General features: G+C 42.9%; 1 long non-coding RNA gene across 2 annotated transcripts in view; it reads right to left on the reverse strand.

Moving 5' to 3' along the window:
• The window catches only part of LOC120100800 (uncharacterized), a 63,239-nt gene extending 50,605 nt beyond the window's left edge, over positions 1-12,634 (reverse strand). For both annotated transcript variants that reach the window (XR_010064223.1, XR_005500858.2), the window contains exon 1: positions 11,872-12,634. This is a non-coding gene — a long non-coding RNA (uncharacterized LOC120100800). The remainder of the gene's footprint in view (positions 1-11,871) is intronic.
• Between the last annotated feature and the right edge of the window lie 700 nt (positions 12,635-13,334).

A 13,334-nucleotide genomic window follows, 5' to 3' on the forward strand; every position in this document is an offset into this window, starting at 1 on the left:
TATTTCCCAAGTGTGTCCTGCTCCCATGAGTAGGCTCCCATGGCAGTGGGCTGTCACCCTGGCTGCATTTGTCTGTCTGTTCGTTGTGACAAGGTCTCCTTTAAGCCAGGTCAGCATGAACGAGACCATCCTGCCTCCACCTCCCAAGTGTTGGAATGACAGCTGTGCATGATGGCTACTTCTCGACTGGTTTTGTTTCTCAGAGAACAGAATGAAAGACTCACAAAGGAAAGCAAGCAAGCCAAAACAAGCAAACTAGTTAAAGCAGGTGAAATGCTTCACTAACTCTAAAAATAAAATAATAAAAAAAAAAAAATCAAAACAGAGGAAAGTCTGAGTAACTCAAGTTGGAGCGGCCATTTTCGCCCTGTCCCTGTCCAGCTGCATGCCCCTGTGGGAGAAGCCCCTCCTCAGAACGTCACTCCATGTGTACTTAAAGCAAAACATTTTAATCACATTCACATGCAGATTAGATGGGCTCTACCCAATTTCTCTTATCATAATCGACTGGCGCTGTGCTTCGGCCATGCTCTTGTAGTTTTAGAATAATTTTCTTTGATGCACCTTTAATAACATTATGAAATGTAACTTTTCAAAATGTTTAAGAAGACCAATTCCCTCTCTTCTTATTAACTTGTGAAAACATTAGTCGGTAAAAGTTTTTTAAGTTATTTATTTTTACGGTTTTTTTTCTTTAAATTCCTCTTAGATAAGAAATCCGGGGGCGGGTGCAATTATATTTGCTGCATTTCTAAGTCATTTTACTTGTTATCCCAAATACTTTAAACAAGTGTAAAGTCTGATCATGTGTAGTTATCTCTCAAAGGGCCCCATGGAAACAGTAAAATCAAAATTAGCAAAGATGATTAATGTCTAAAACAAGAAATATGTGGTAAAATTGAAACTACTTTTTCTTACTTTTTGTTTTGTTTTGCAGGTAACCTTTGAAAGTCGGGCCAGCAAGATGGCTCAGTAGGTGAAGGAGCTTGCAGCCAAGCCTGAGTTTGCTATCCTGACCTCACATGGTGGAAGGAGCATCAACTCCTTATAGTTGTCTCTGATTACCGCATACTCATCACGGTACAAGGATAACCCCATTATACATATCACACACACACACACACACACACACACACACACACACACATCAATTGCACACATACACACATATCACATACCATACACACATACACGTTAAACACATACCGTAACACCACACAAACACACACCATATGCATACACCCTCATCACACATACCATGCACATACATACACACACATACCACACCACACCAACACTATAATAACAAATGAAAGAAAAATCATAGCACTTTTAGAAATTAATAATATAACAGAAAGAAAGGCTCAATAGAGAACATGAAGGGATTGTTAGAAGAGAAAGCAACGCACAGTTTTGAGGTAGAGGGAAGAAACATTAGCTAGCAGTCTAAAGAATAAAACAACCAGGCAGTGAGCCCGGTAACAATGAGGGAACATCCGAGTGTGGTGGGCACACCTGGGATCCCCGGTGGAGGAAGGAGGGTCGGGAGTTCGAAGTCAGCTTAGACATGAAAACAAAGAAACAAAATGAGTAAATAAATATGAAAACAAAATAACATAAGTAACACTGAGAAAGTGAGGGACCATCACGGAAATAGCTTAACTCACAATGAATGAGTTGCACAAAATATCGATGTATCAAAATTCCCAATGGGACACTTCAGGGACAGCAATGGTGAGTTGAGGGGATACCAGGCACCAAGGAAAATAGTCGTGAGGAAGGCACCACAGGAAGGAAGGGAGACAAGCCTGCAGGTTATCACTGGTAATGAGAGGTGGCAAAATAACAGGTTAGCCCGTCATGTCTGGCCGATTGATGATGGCTGGGGATGGACTTTCAAGTGTTTGTAAAGGACCCGGAGAATCCGATGCTTCTCTTGCTGGTACAATTTTCTTTTGTAAAAATAAAAACTGAAAAAAAAAAGATGCAGTTTTTCCAGAAGAAAGAGTCTGCTGTGTACTCTATAAAGTATTTGACTGAGATGCACTATCCAAGACCTGAGGGACCTGAGGAGTAGAACAAATTCCATTTCCACTCCCATAGCTTAGTTTCTGGTTTTAGAGTCCATATTACAGATCCACACTATTATATCACTGTGTGTGTGCGCGTGCGTGCGTGTGTGCGTGCGTGCGTGTGTGCGTGCGTGCGTGTGTGTGTCTGTGTGTGTGTAGAGGTCAGAGGTCATCACTGGATGTTGTTCCTAAGGCACTGCTCTCCTTATTTTTTGAGGCAGTCTCTCACTGAGCCCTGGGCTCTCTGATTAGGCTAGGTTGGCTGGCCAACAGCCCCAGGGATCCTCTTGTATCTGACTTCGTCAATGCTGGCTAACAGAGTTGGACCACCATACCTGGTCCTTCGAAGGACAGCTGTTCTGACCCGGCTTCCTGCCTACTAGGTAAGCACTTAATCAGCTAAGCAACACCTCCAAGCCCAGTTTTGTATCTCACTAACTTCTCTTCACTCCTTCTTCAGTGGCACCTCCCCTCTGACTCTTATTCATGTTCCCCCTTAATTAACTGTAATTACACTAAGATGTTGTCATGTCACGGTTAAGAGCATGAACTTTGGAGTCGGAAAGATTGAGTGGAATACTGATTTGACTCTTTATTTGCTGTATACCTTTGTTGAGTTGCAAAATATAGCATAATAATGTCTCTGTTAAAGAGGTAATGAGAGGGTTCAATGAAACCGTATAGATAACTGCTGTGTTCTCTCAGTCAGCCTTTAATTACGACTAAGCTCTGGAAACCTTTTACTGTTAGAGTCATATTAAACATGAGACTCACTTAGTTGAATTCATTGTTAGTATGTTCTGCTTTTTGAAACCGTGAGTTCTGAATTATTATTGGATCATAAAGTTGAACTCATTCTGAATATTTTAAAGCCTGAAGGAAGACAGCAAGGAGTAAGCTCAAGTACTTTGCACTAATAAGGGATTGATTCAAGTGTTCAGTAAATGTTGGCCTAGGTGCTATTTGGACATAGTAATGGCTCTCTCCTTCTAAATAGGCAAAGTTATAGAAAGATATAGTGAAAATATTGTATATAATTGTAAAAGTTTCTCAGTCTTTTCTTTTTCTCTCTCTTTCTTTTTTAGATTAATACAGGATCTCAGTATACATCTCTGGAACTCACAAAGATCTGCCTTCCTCTGCCTCGAGAATGCTTGTTAAAGGTAAATACCACTGTGCCTGACCTCATAATAATAAATGTAGTGGGTCAGTCTAATGTTGCTTGTATCCTAGAGCTAAAACTGCGTCCTCAAGACGTGGTTGCTCCAGACAAGCAGATGCTCACATACTCAAGTGAAGCCATGTGAACCTTCTCCCCAGTTTAACTGGTCAATAAAAGACTAGAGCCTGTAATTGGGCAGTGGAGGGCACTGGTGGGACTGGACAGCAAGTCTCAAGGGGCTTCATTGCTGGCGAATAAGCTGCTTGCTATTTCTCCTGGCCATGCGGTTCTGGTTCATGGTGGCTTCCTCCTCTCCATTCGTCCTCCTCTCTCTCCCACCTGCAACCTCCTCTCAAACCTTCATCTGTGAGTGAATATGGTGAGGCATGCACCTCCCTGCTGGGTAGTCTTTACCTCAAAGCACCAGTTTCAGCAAAGTTCCAGTCTAGTGATGAGAAAACCATTAAATAAAATGGAGTCGAAGGTCCTTGTACAACACTCTGAAAGCGGTCACAGTTATGAAATCCACAGGAAGAGCTAGAGGTTAATCCTATCAGTAGGGAGTTGGAGGAAGCAGGTTGCAGGTTTGAGGGTACACTGGGCTACAGAGAAAGTTCAGGTAGCCTGAGCTACGCAGTGCAATCTCCTCCCAAAATGGAACAAACAAAAACCCCTATACATATACACACAAAATATGAGCAAAACTGTTATAGGTCAGAGGACACAATGACACATGACCAGTGTAACTTGATATCCATGACTGGATCCTAGAACGGGAAAGGAAGGGAGGGAGAGAGGGAGGAAGAGAAGAAGGGAGGGAGAGAGGGAGGAAAAGAGAGTGTGGGAGGAAGGAAAAGTGTCTGGGGGTTGGACTAGAGACACTTTAGTAAAGTCTAGAATTTAATTTTTGCTAGATTTCTTGCTTTGACAACTGTGCCATGGTAATCAATCTGTTAACATTAGGTTAAACTGGACAGACAGACATAGGAATCCTAAATACTACTCAGCTTTTCTGTAAATTTTAAAGTTACTCTAAAATAAAGAATTGCTTATAAAAGAATATTATTTAAACTATTATTTGGCAAAATAACTAACAGAATTCAAGAACTCTAGAGAAAATAGAACTCAATTTTCCATGTAAATGCTCAAATACACTCAGGGCAGAGTTAGAGAAAGGATTGAAGGAGTTGAAGGGGTTTGCAACACCATAAGATCAACAATATCAACCAACCAGAGCTTCCAGGGACTAAACCACCATCCAAAGACTACACATGGACAGACCCATGGCTCCAGTCGCTTATGTAGCAGAGGATGGCCTTGTTGGGCATCAACGCGAGGAGAAGCCCTTGGTCCTGCCAAGGTTTGATACCCCAGTGTAGGAGAATGTCAGGGTGGGGAGGCATGAAGAGGTGGTAGATGGGTGAACACCCTCATAGAAGCAAGGGGAAGGGGGATGGTATAGGGGGCTTATGGATGGGAAGGGGGATAACATTTAAAATGTAAATTTAGGGCTGGAGAGATGGCTCAGTGGTTAAGAGCACTGTCTGCTCTTCCAGAGGTCCTGAGTTCAATTCCCAGCAACCACATGGTTGCTCACAGCCATCGGTAATGGGATCTGATGCTGTCTTCTGGTGTGACTGAAGATAGTGACAGTGTACTCATGTACATAAATAAATAAATAAAATCTTTAAAAAATGTAAACTAAAAAAATCCAATAAAAAATATGCTCAGGGCAATGTGAGTATAAGTAACTTTTTTTTTCTTTTTTTCAGAGCTGGGGACCGAACCCAGGGCCTTGCGTTTGCTAGGCAAGCACTCTACCACTGAGCTAAATCCCCAATAAAAGGTTGACCGCAGCTTCCAGATTGGAAAGATGGCGAGATCATCTGTTCTCAAGGGCAGGTTTGTTGGTACACATCTGTCAGCCCGGGGTTTGGGATGTAGAGGTGGCAGGATCAGAAATTCAAGGTCAGCTTCAGCTGTGTGGTGAATTTGAGACCAGCCTGGATAATATAAGATCCTGTCAAAGCACAATCAAACAAGTCTGAGGCAGGAGTTCAGTTGGTAGAACGCTTACTTAGCATGCACAGAGCTCTGTGCTCTTCCCATATAATTTGGGAGTAGGGGCTGGAGAGATGGCTCCTTGGTTAAAAGCAGTTGCTGCCTCTAAGGCTTGCTGTTCTTGCAGAAGACCCAAGTTCAGCTTCCAACATTCGAATGAGGTGGCTCTTAGCTGCCTGTAACTCCAGTTCCAGGGATCCAATACCTTCTAGCCTCAGAGGGTGCCTGTAAGCACGCAACATACATCCAGGCAGACACACAAACACAACAAATAAATCTCTAAAAAATAAACAAACCTGGTTTGTTGGTGTTTAATGGCCCTTAGCACTAAGAAAGCAAAGGCAGGAGGATCAAGAGTACAAGGTCATCTTCAGCTACAAGGAGAGTTCAGTCTGGGATGATGGAAACATTTTTGATAAACAGAAAGAAAAAGGAAGAGGAGGGAGGGAAGGAGGAGGGTGGAAGGAAGGAAGGAAGGAAGGAAGGAAGGAAGGAAGGAAAGAAGGAAGGAAGAAAATGAATAAGGTTGGCATCGCCCATGCACAGTGCACTGTGTGCCCTGGTTGTGGTCTAAGGGCTTTGTAGAAGTCAGAAAATGCATTGGTGGATAAGCAAATGGGGGCTGTAAGGAAAGGCTCACTGGCTAAAGTTTTGCTTCATGGACTCTCAATCACGGTAGATCACGTGGTCTTTGATTGGCAGGTTGCCCCTCTGCCAATCATGTTCTGTATCATGTTCTTGTGTGTAACGGACTCCCCATCAGGTTTTAGTCACAAAGGTTTTAGGGTTTTGCAGATATTAGTAAGACTCTAATGAGAAAGACCACACCCTCTTTACTTCCTGTCCTACACTGGCTTGTGACTTTTGTCACCTCAAGGACTAAAACACTATGCCTATAAAACTCTGAAATCTTTGAACAGAGGGTAGTTTGCTCTAATATCGGAGTGTGAGCTACATAGAGAAGGTCGATTACATAATTTAGGTGTCACTGTTTATCTCAAAAATGTGAAGTGCCCTGAGCAGTTCTGGTGAGCCACATCCCGGTGCCTGTTCAGCTGTGGCTCTATTCCTTTCCCTTTAACAGGGGTAAACCATTCTATTCTATTAATAAACTTGTTTATTTTGTAGGTATAATATGCTTTCTTTACTCTTTGCCAGTGCCACACATGTGAACATTGCATTTCGATGTATGCACCCCTGGGATAAGTTTATTTCAATTTCTCCTCTGCCAGGGTTAGGCTGTTTGCTCTCTCTCTCTCTCTCTCTCTCTCTCTCTCTCTCTCTCTCTCTCTCTCTCTCCACCACGTTTCCTCCTTTTTAAATTGTGACTGTAAGATCATTCTTACCAAGAAAACTCCTCATAAGCATTCTGAGTCCATATGCTTACAAGGTACATTAACAGTTTAAACAACAAGAAGGGTTAAAATACATCTTCAGAGATGTTCAGCGAAGTCTTCACTTGTGTATCAATACAGCTTTCTACAATGTCCATCGATCAGAAAAGAAGGAAGTAGAGTTGGATCGATGTTCTCATATGTGTTTTCTCTGTTGAAGATTTAGATGATCTTTTTTAATATGTTTATTAGTCATTCTTGTGGATCTTCTGTCTGTTACTTGGTCCTTCCTTCCAATTTTCTGAGTTTTTTTTTTTATATTATGATTTAGAAGAGATCTTTGTTCCCAAGATCAAGTACTAAGATCAAAGATACTATTGAGCAGAGTGCATCTTGGTCTATCAGAAGTGTGAGCTACCTGGAGATGGCCATTTGTAAAATGTCACTGTTTATCTAAGCCATTAAGAGCACCAATTGCTCTTCCATTGGGCATGGGTTCAATTCCCAGCATCCACATGTTGGCTCCATTACAGTCTCAAGAGACCCTACACCCCTTTCAGCCTCCGCAGAATCCAAGCATGCAGATGGTGCACAAACAACACTCAGGCAAAATACCCCATACATAAAAATTATATAATAAAAACAAGTATTAAAAATAGCCATCTGGGCCAACAAGACGATGCAGCGATTGCTGTTGAACTGAGCTCACTTCTGGGACCTACATAAAGGTACAAGAAAAGAATGAACTCTACTAAGATGTGTTCTGACCTCTGCATACAGCCATGGTATGTGCACCCACCCAACATCATGTATAGCTACACAGCAGTAATAATAACACATTTTATTTAAAGAGCCAATCATTTTTCTCTCATATGGCTTATTTCTATTGCCACAGCATCTTTTGATTATGTTCATGGAAAGTTTTCTCCTGGTGAGAAGTTTAAAATATTTAGTTAGGTGTCCAGTCTGGAACAGTGGCTTCTGGGTGCTAAGCTACAGCAGACATGATTTAAAAGGATAAAATCTCCCCCCACCAGGAGCGATGTTGCAGGGATCTTCCTGGAATAAGCACCATGACACAGATGAGAACAGGAGTGAGGAGATGCCACTGGTGGGCGGGAGCCGGGACAGCTCCTGAAAGGCTTCCTCCCAGGTCTGGTTTATAGTCCCATTCTGTATTCTAAAACCACAAGGTGGGGAGGGCAAGCAAGCAAGAATTTACAAAAGCTCACAGGGCAGTCAGTAGGTTGCCAAGGGCAACAGACCATTGTCTCAGCTCTGCCTCCAGGTCGCTCTGGTCCAGGTAGCAAGTGAAGTCAGGCTTGGCAAAAATAGGCAGTAGAAACAGTGTTTTAAGTAACTAAAGAGATCAATACATCAGCATCCGATAATTGGCCTTTTGTACCTTATTCTACGCCAGTAAGATTGTGTGTTAACATGTACAAGGTTCTGGCCTTAATCCCAAGAATCATTAAGAAAAATGATTACGCATACACCTGGCCCTCCATATCTACAGATTCCGTGTGGTTTCAATCAACCTCAGTTCAAAAATAACTGGAATCTGCAGAAACTTTCTTGTCAGTATTCTCTAAGCAAGATACTGAAACAGCTCCTTATTTGCATAGCATTTATGTTGCACTGTTTACTGCACACTCTGTAGAGATGATTTGCTGCCCGTAACACAGGGCTTTTGATGGCTTGGCAGCTACAGGTGCTTGTCACTGTAACAGCTCCCCAGATCTGAGGAGGCCCCAAGGCCTTAGTACAACTGACTCCATAATGGAAATACCATTCAGGCCATAAAACTCAGCATGTAGTCGAAAACCCCACCTGCCAACAAAACAAAGACCTAATTCATCAAAGTCCACAGTTCTGAGATGGTCTCCAAATGTGCTAACCTTACTTTCTGGCTTCCGTAGTTCCCAGGGTAGTCACCAACTGACTAATAAAGATTTTTTTCTTGGCTCAAACCTGAGTCTGAGTAGTTTTGTCTGGTGGATAGTTGACAACAGTCACCAAGCCTGTGACCTAAGTTCGATCCCCTTACACGGTAGATGAAGAGAATCGATACCTACAAATGTCCTATATACTGCACCTGCCCCCCCAAATAAATGTAACAAAAATTGTATAAATGTAAAGGACAGTGTATATAGATTACATGTAAATACCTCCTTCTTTCTGTGAGGTACTGGGATGGCTACAGACTCAGGAACTCTTGAGTACACTGGACTCAGTCCCCTCAGGGGTACTATAGGCCTGTGTCTACTTGAACAATATCCATGATTATTTTTATGCTTAAATCTTTGTCCCTGCTAGAAAATATTTTTATTTTATTTAATCTTGTTTTAAATTTTGAGACAGGGTCTCTCTCTGTTGCTCTAACTGGCCTGGAACTTGCTGTATAGACTAGGCTAGCTACAAACTCAGAGATCACTCTGCCTCTGTGAGATTAAAACCGTGAACAAGTCATGCCTGATTTTGGAAGAGATTTTGATGGTTTAAAGGAAGGTTGTGCATTTGTTAAGCCAATTCTACCTTCTGGGTTAAATAACCACCAGGCCTTTGCAGGCTGATGCTAATAATAGTCACACATAGTCCAAACTAGAAAAATGACAGGTGGCCTGGTAAGTGGGCACACCATGCTCCCAACATTCAGCACTCACTGGTCATCAACCCAGGAGCTCACCAAATCACAAGGTGGACAGTGTTTATGCAGTTAGTCTCTTAGGCCCTTTGGCTCCCATTCTGAAGGGCGGGGATTGATCTGGTTAAAGTGCCCATTTTAAAGTATGCCTCTGCAGGCATAGATTAGCTTTTTGCAAAACTAGGCACAACTTGTTCTAGGAGATGTTTTTTTGAAAACTCACAAGTTATTTTAGACATCTCAATTTTTGATTTCTTGAGGAAAAAACAGTGCAGTCTCAATTAGACAAGTTTAATTTATTTTCAAGGGCACTATTTTGGGAAGATTTAAAATCAATGTAATGGGTAGTATATTTTATTTTTGCAGAAGTGAAGAATGCAATTTCCCCATCTTCTGCAACATTTCAAAATAACATTTAATTAAGACAACTCAAAGTAAAAACAGTCACAAAGTTGGTCAAAATCTAGCGCTGTGTTTATTGAGCTGTGTGTACAGGTAGCAAAGGAAAATGACCTGGGCATGGTAGTACATGGTACTTGCTGGGCATGGTAGTACATGGTACTTGCTGGGCATGGTAGTACATGGTACTTGCTGGGCATGGTAGTACATGGTACTTGCTGGGCATGGTAGTACATGGTACTTGCTGGGCATGGTAGTACATGGTACTTGGGGACTGAACCAGGAGCACTACAAATGGGAAGATAGTCTGTGCTATGTGGTAAAAGAAACCCTGTCTCTAAAAGGGAGGTTTTGTGTTGGGTTGAGGACTCAGCTGTGTCTCTACCCTAAGAAAGAAAAAAGGACGTGTCTATGGTAACACGCACCATAGACACACACAGAGAAAAATGACTACAGATAGTATAAAGTTGGGTTTATAGTCACCATCACCAGCCTCGTCCTCATCATCATCAGTATCATTTTCATCATCATATAATCATCAATCACCATCACCATCACCATCACCACCGTCTTTGTGTATGGAAGCCAGAGTTGACATCTGGTGTCTTCTTCAAATGTCTCCCATGTAATTTTTTTTACTACATGTATATGATATATGGTAGAGGCTCAGGAGTGCCACAGCATACATTGAGGACAGGGGGCAGAGGACAAATTTCAGGGGTCAGTCCTTCCACTGAGGTTCCAGGGATCAAACTCCAGTCTTCGGGCTTTGGCAGCAAGTGCTTCCACTGAGCCATCCTGCGGTCCCCCCTTTAGTTTTTGAGACATGGTCTCACACCGAACCTGGAGGTCACTGGTTGCCCTATGCTGACTGAGCAGCAAGCCCAAGGGGTCCTTTTTGTGTCTGACTTCCCAGTCCTGGAACAACAAGTATTCACGTCCATGCTCAGCTTTTACACCAGTGCTGGGATCTGAACTCACGTCCTCAGGCTTGCATGGCAAGCACTTTACCAATGGATCATGGTCTTCAGTGCCCCTTTATTGATTTTGGAATTGGGAACCATTACTTCCCTCTATAAATTACAGTAAATGCTGCATTTGATGGGCTGAGCAAATGAGCCGGTCTTATGGAGACGGTAGGGAGAGAGCAGAGGCAAAGTACAAGAAGATCAGTCATCTCTGTCATTCCCTCCTGTGATGGGCAGGAGGGATTAAAACAAAGTCAGCCAACTAAACAAACAAATGACAAATGGGCAGGCGTCAGATTACTCTAGGCTTCCTTCCATGATGATTAAAGATCACAACTGAAACAGAGAGTCCCCCTTCCAGGCTCTGGAGAATGTGGCTTCCTGGCTTCTGAATGAGTCAGTCAACAACTTAGCTTTGGTTTAAGGACATGGAACTCCAGTGTGGGTGATTCCAATTTGACTGTCAGCTTGTCTGTGTAGCCCAGTACAGGGCTCATGGCCCTGGCATCTCCAACATCTTGGGGTCTCCCATACAATCTAGGTTTCAATTTTACAGCTTCATGAAACTGCCCTCTCAGAACCTCCTCAGAAGTACTCTCCTGCCTCATGCCTGGCCTCATTTAAAATGTTACAGCAAATGGTTCTCAACCTTCTTAATGCTGTGATAGTTTAATGCAGTTCCTCACGTTGTGGTGACCCCCAAACACAAGATTATTTTCATTGCTACTTCATAACTGTAATTTTGCTATTGTTATGAATTGTAATGTAAACATCCATATTTTCCAATGGTCTTAGGTGACTCCTGTGAGAGGGGTCGAGACCTACAAGTTGACAACCATGCCTCAGAGAAAGATTCCACAACCCTCTTACTCCTGAATCTTTCATGACTTGAAAGCCTGATCACATAAACAACACTGCCAGATTTGACTGCCACTGTGACACGGAGCCTGGCTTTCTCCTTGAACACATCTGTATAAGCTTCTCCTTGTTGTTTTAAGGACTGACGTTTCCAGGCCTTTTTTGTTGTTGTTGTTCATACATTGGAAGCTGTTTAGGTAGGGGTTGGACTGGTGCTGCTTGTATTCAAATGTTAAATTCTGTACCCCATAGACTTATATTTTCCAAAATCTAGTTTAATAAGGGAACTTAAATGCTTTAACCTCCCTTCTAGCCCACCACCCACCAGAAGTAGTTGAAAGGAAAGGTTAATAGGGTAAGAGAGGATGTGGACCTGTTTAGACATAGTTCTTTGGGGAAGTCCCAATCTTCTTTGTCAGAATAGCAGCAGTTCAGTTCACAGGAATGAGCATCAGCTGTTCTGTTCAGAAGAGGCGGAGAGGCTCTACCAATCAGCCCAAGTCCCCAAAAGAGGCAAGAAACTGGAACATCACCAGAAGTTATTGGTCCGTTTCTCTCTATGAAGTCACAACAAATGATGACCAGTGAAGAAGGCAAGGCAAAACAATGCTACAGTGTCATCAGTGATGACCAGAGTCAGCCAAAAGTGGCAAGGTAAACCAATACCATACAGCATGGTCCACTGTCTGCTGGTTATATTTATAGTTATACTGTTCCCTAACATCACACTGTTCTCCAAGGATATGCTCTAGCAAAACATCACGTGACTCTTTCAAGGCAGCTTCCAGAAAAACACCACGAGTCTGTTCTCAGCAAGACATTCTCCCATGCATCTGCTTCAACAAAAACATTCTCTCAGAAGATAGTTTCCAGAAAAACATCACATGACACAACTGACTCTCCAAAGGAACCAGAAAGTTCCACTTCAGTACCCCAAGATCTGGTTGCTCCAAGATGAGCAGATCCTCACATACACCAGCCTTTGTTGTGTAAATCTTGCTCCCCACTTTAAAACTATTGGTTAAATAAAACTGGCAACAGCCAATTACTGGGAGGAATAGAGGGAGGTGGAACTTGAGTTACCAAGCTGGGGGTTGCAGGTAGGGACCACAGAAGGAAGAGGAGGAAAAGAGGGAGTGGGAGGGGGGAGGAGGGGGAGGAGGAGGGGGAGGAGGAGGAGGGGGAGAAGGAGACAGAGACAGAGACACAGAGAGAGAGGGAGAGGGAGGGGGAGAGAGAGAGAGAGAGAGAGAGAGGAGAGAGAGGAGAGAGAGAGGAGAGAGAGAGAGGAGAGAGAGAGAGAGAGGAGAGAGAGAGAGAGAGGAGAGAGAGAGAGAGGAGAGAGAGAGAGGAGAGAGAGAGAGAGGAGAGAGAGAGAGAGAGAGAGAGAGAGAGAGAGAGAGAGGAGAGAGAGAGAGAGGGGAGAGAGAGAGTGTGTGTGTGTTGAGGAGAAGACAGAGCACAGGCGATGTCCATGACCATGGCCAACAGGACATGCCAGAGTGACATGCTTCTCCAGCACATCAGACTGCTGGATGAGGAATTTTAAACAGCAAGCACTTGGGGAGCACAGTTGGGGTAGTAGCCGCACTAGTGTTAGAGATTTAGATTAAGGGTAATCTCCCAGTAATTGTGCAGAAGCTAATTAAAAACTATCATAGTCTCATACATTTAAAGTTAGATAGAGTTAAGCTTAATTATTAATATTTTACATACCAGGCTAGGTCTTGCCTGAGACGTCACTCTTTTTTATTTCACTTTTTACATCAGGCCTCTCCTTATCTCTCTCAGCACAAGCTCTGATCCCAACATTCAATGGTCTGGTACTTTGTACGT

The sequence above is a fragment of the Rattus norvegicus genome, chromosome 2 (genome assembly GCF_036323735.1).
Source record: "Rattus norvegicus strain BN/NHsdMcwi chromosome 2, GRCr8, whole genome shotgun sequence".
Classification (NCBI taxonomy): Eukaryota; Metazoa; Chordata; class Mammalia; order Rodentia; family Muridae; genus Rattus; species Rattus norvegicus.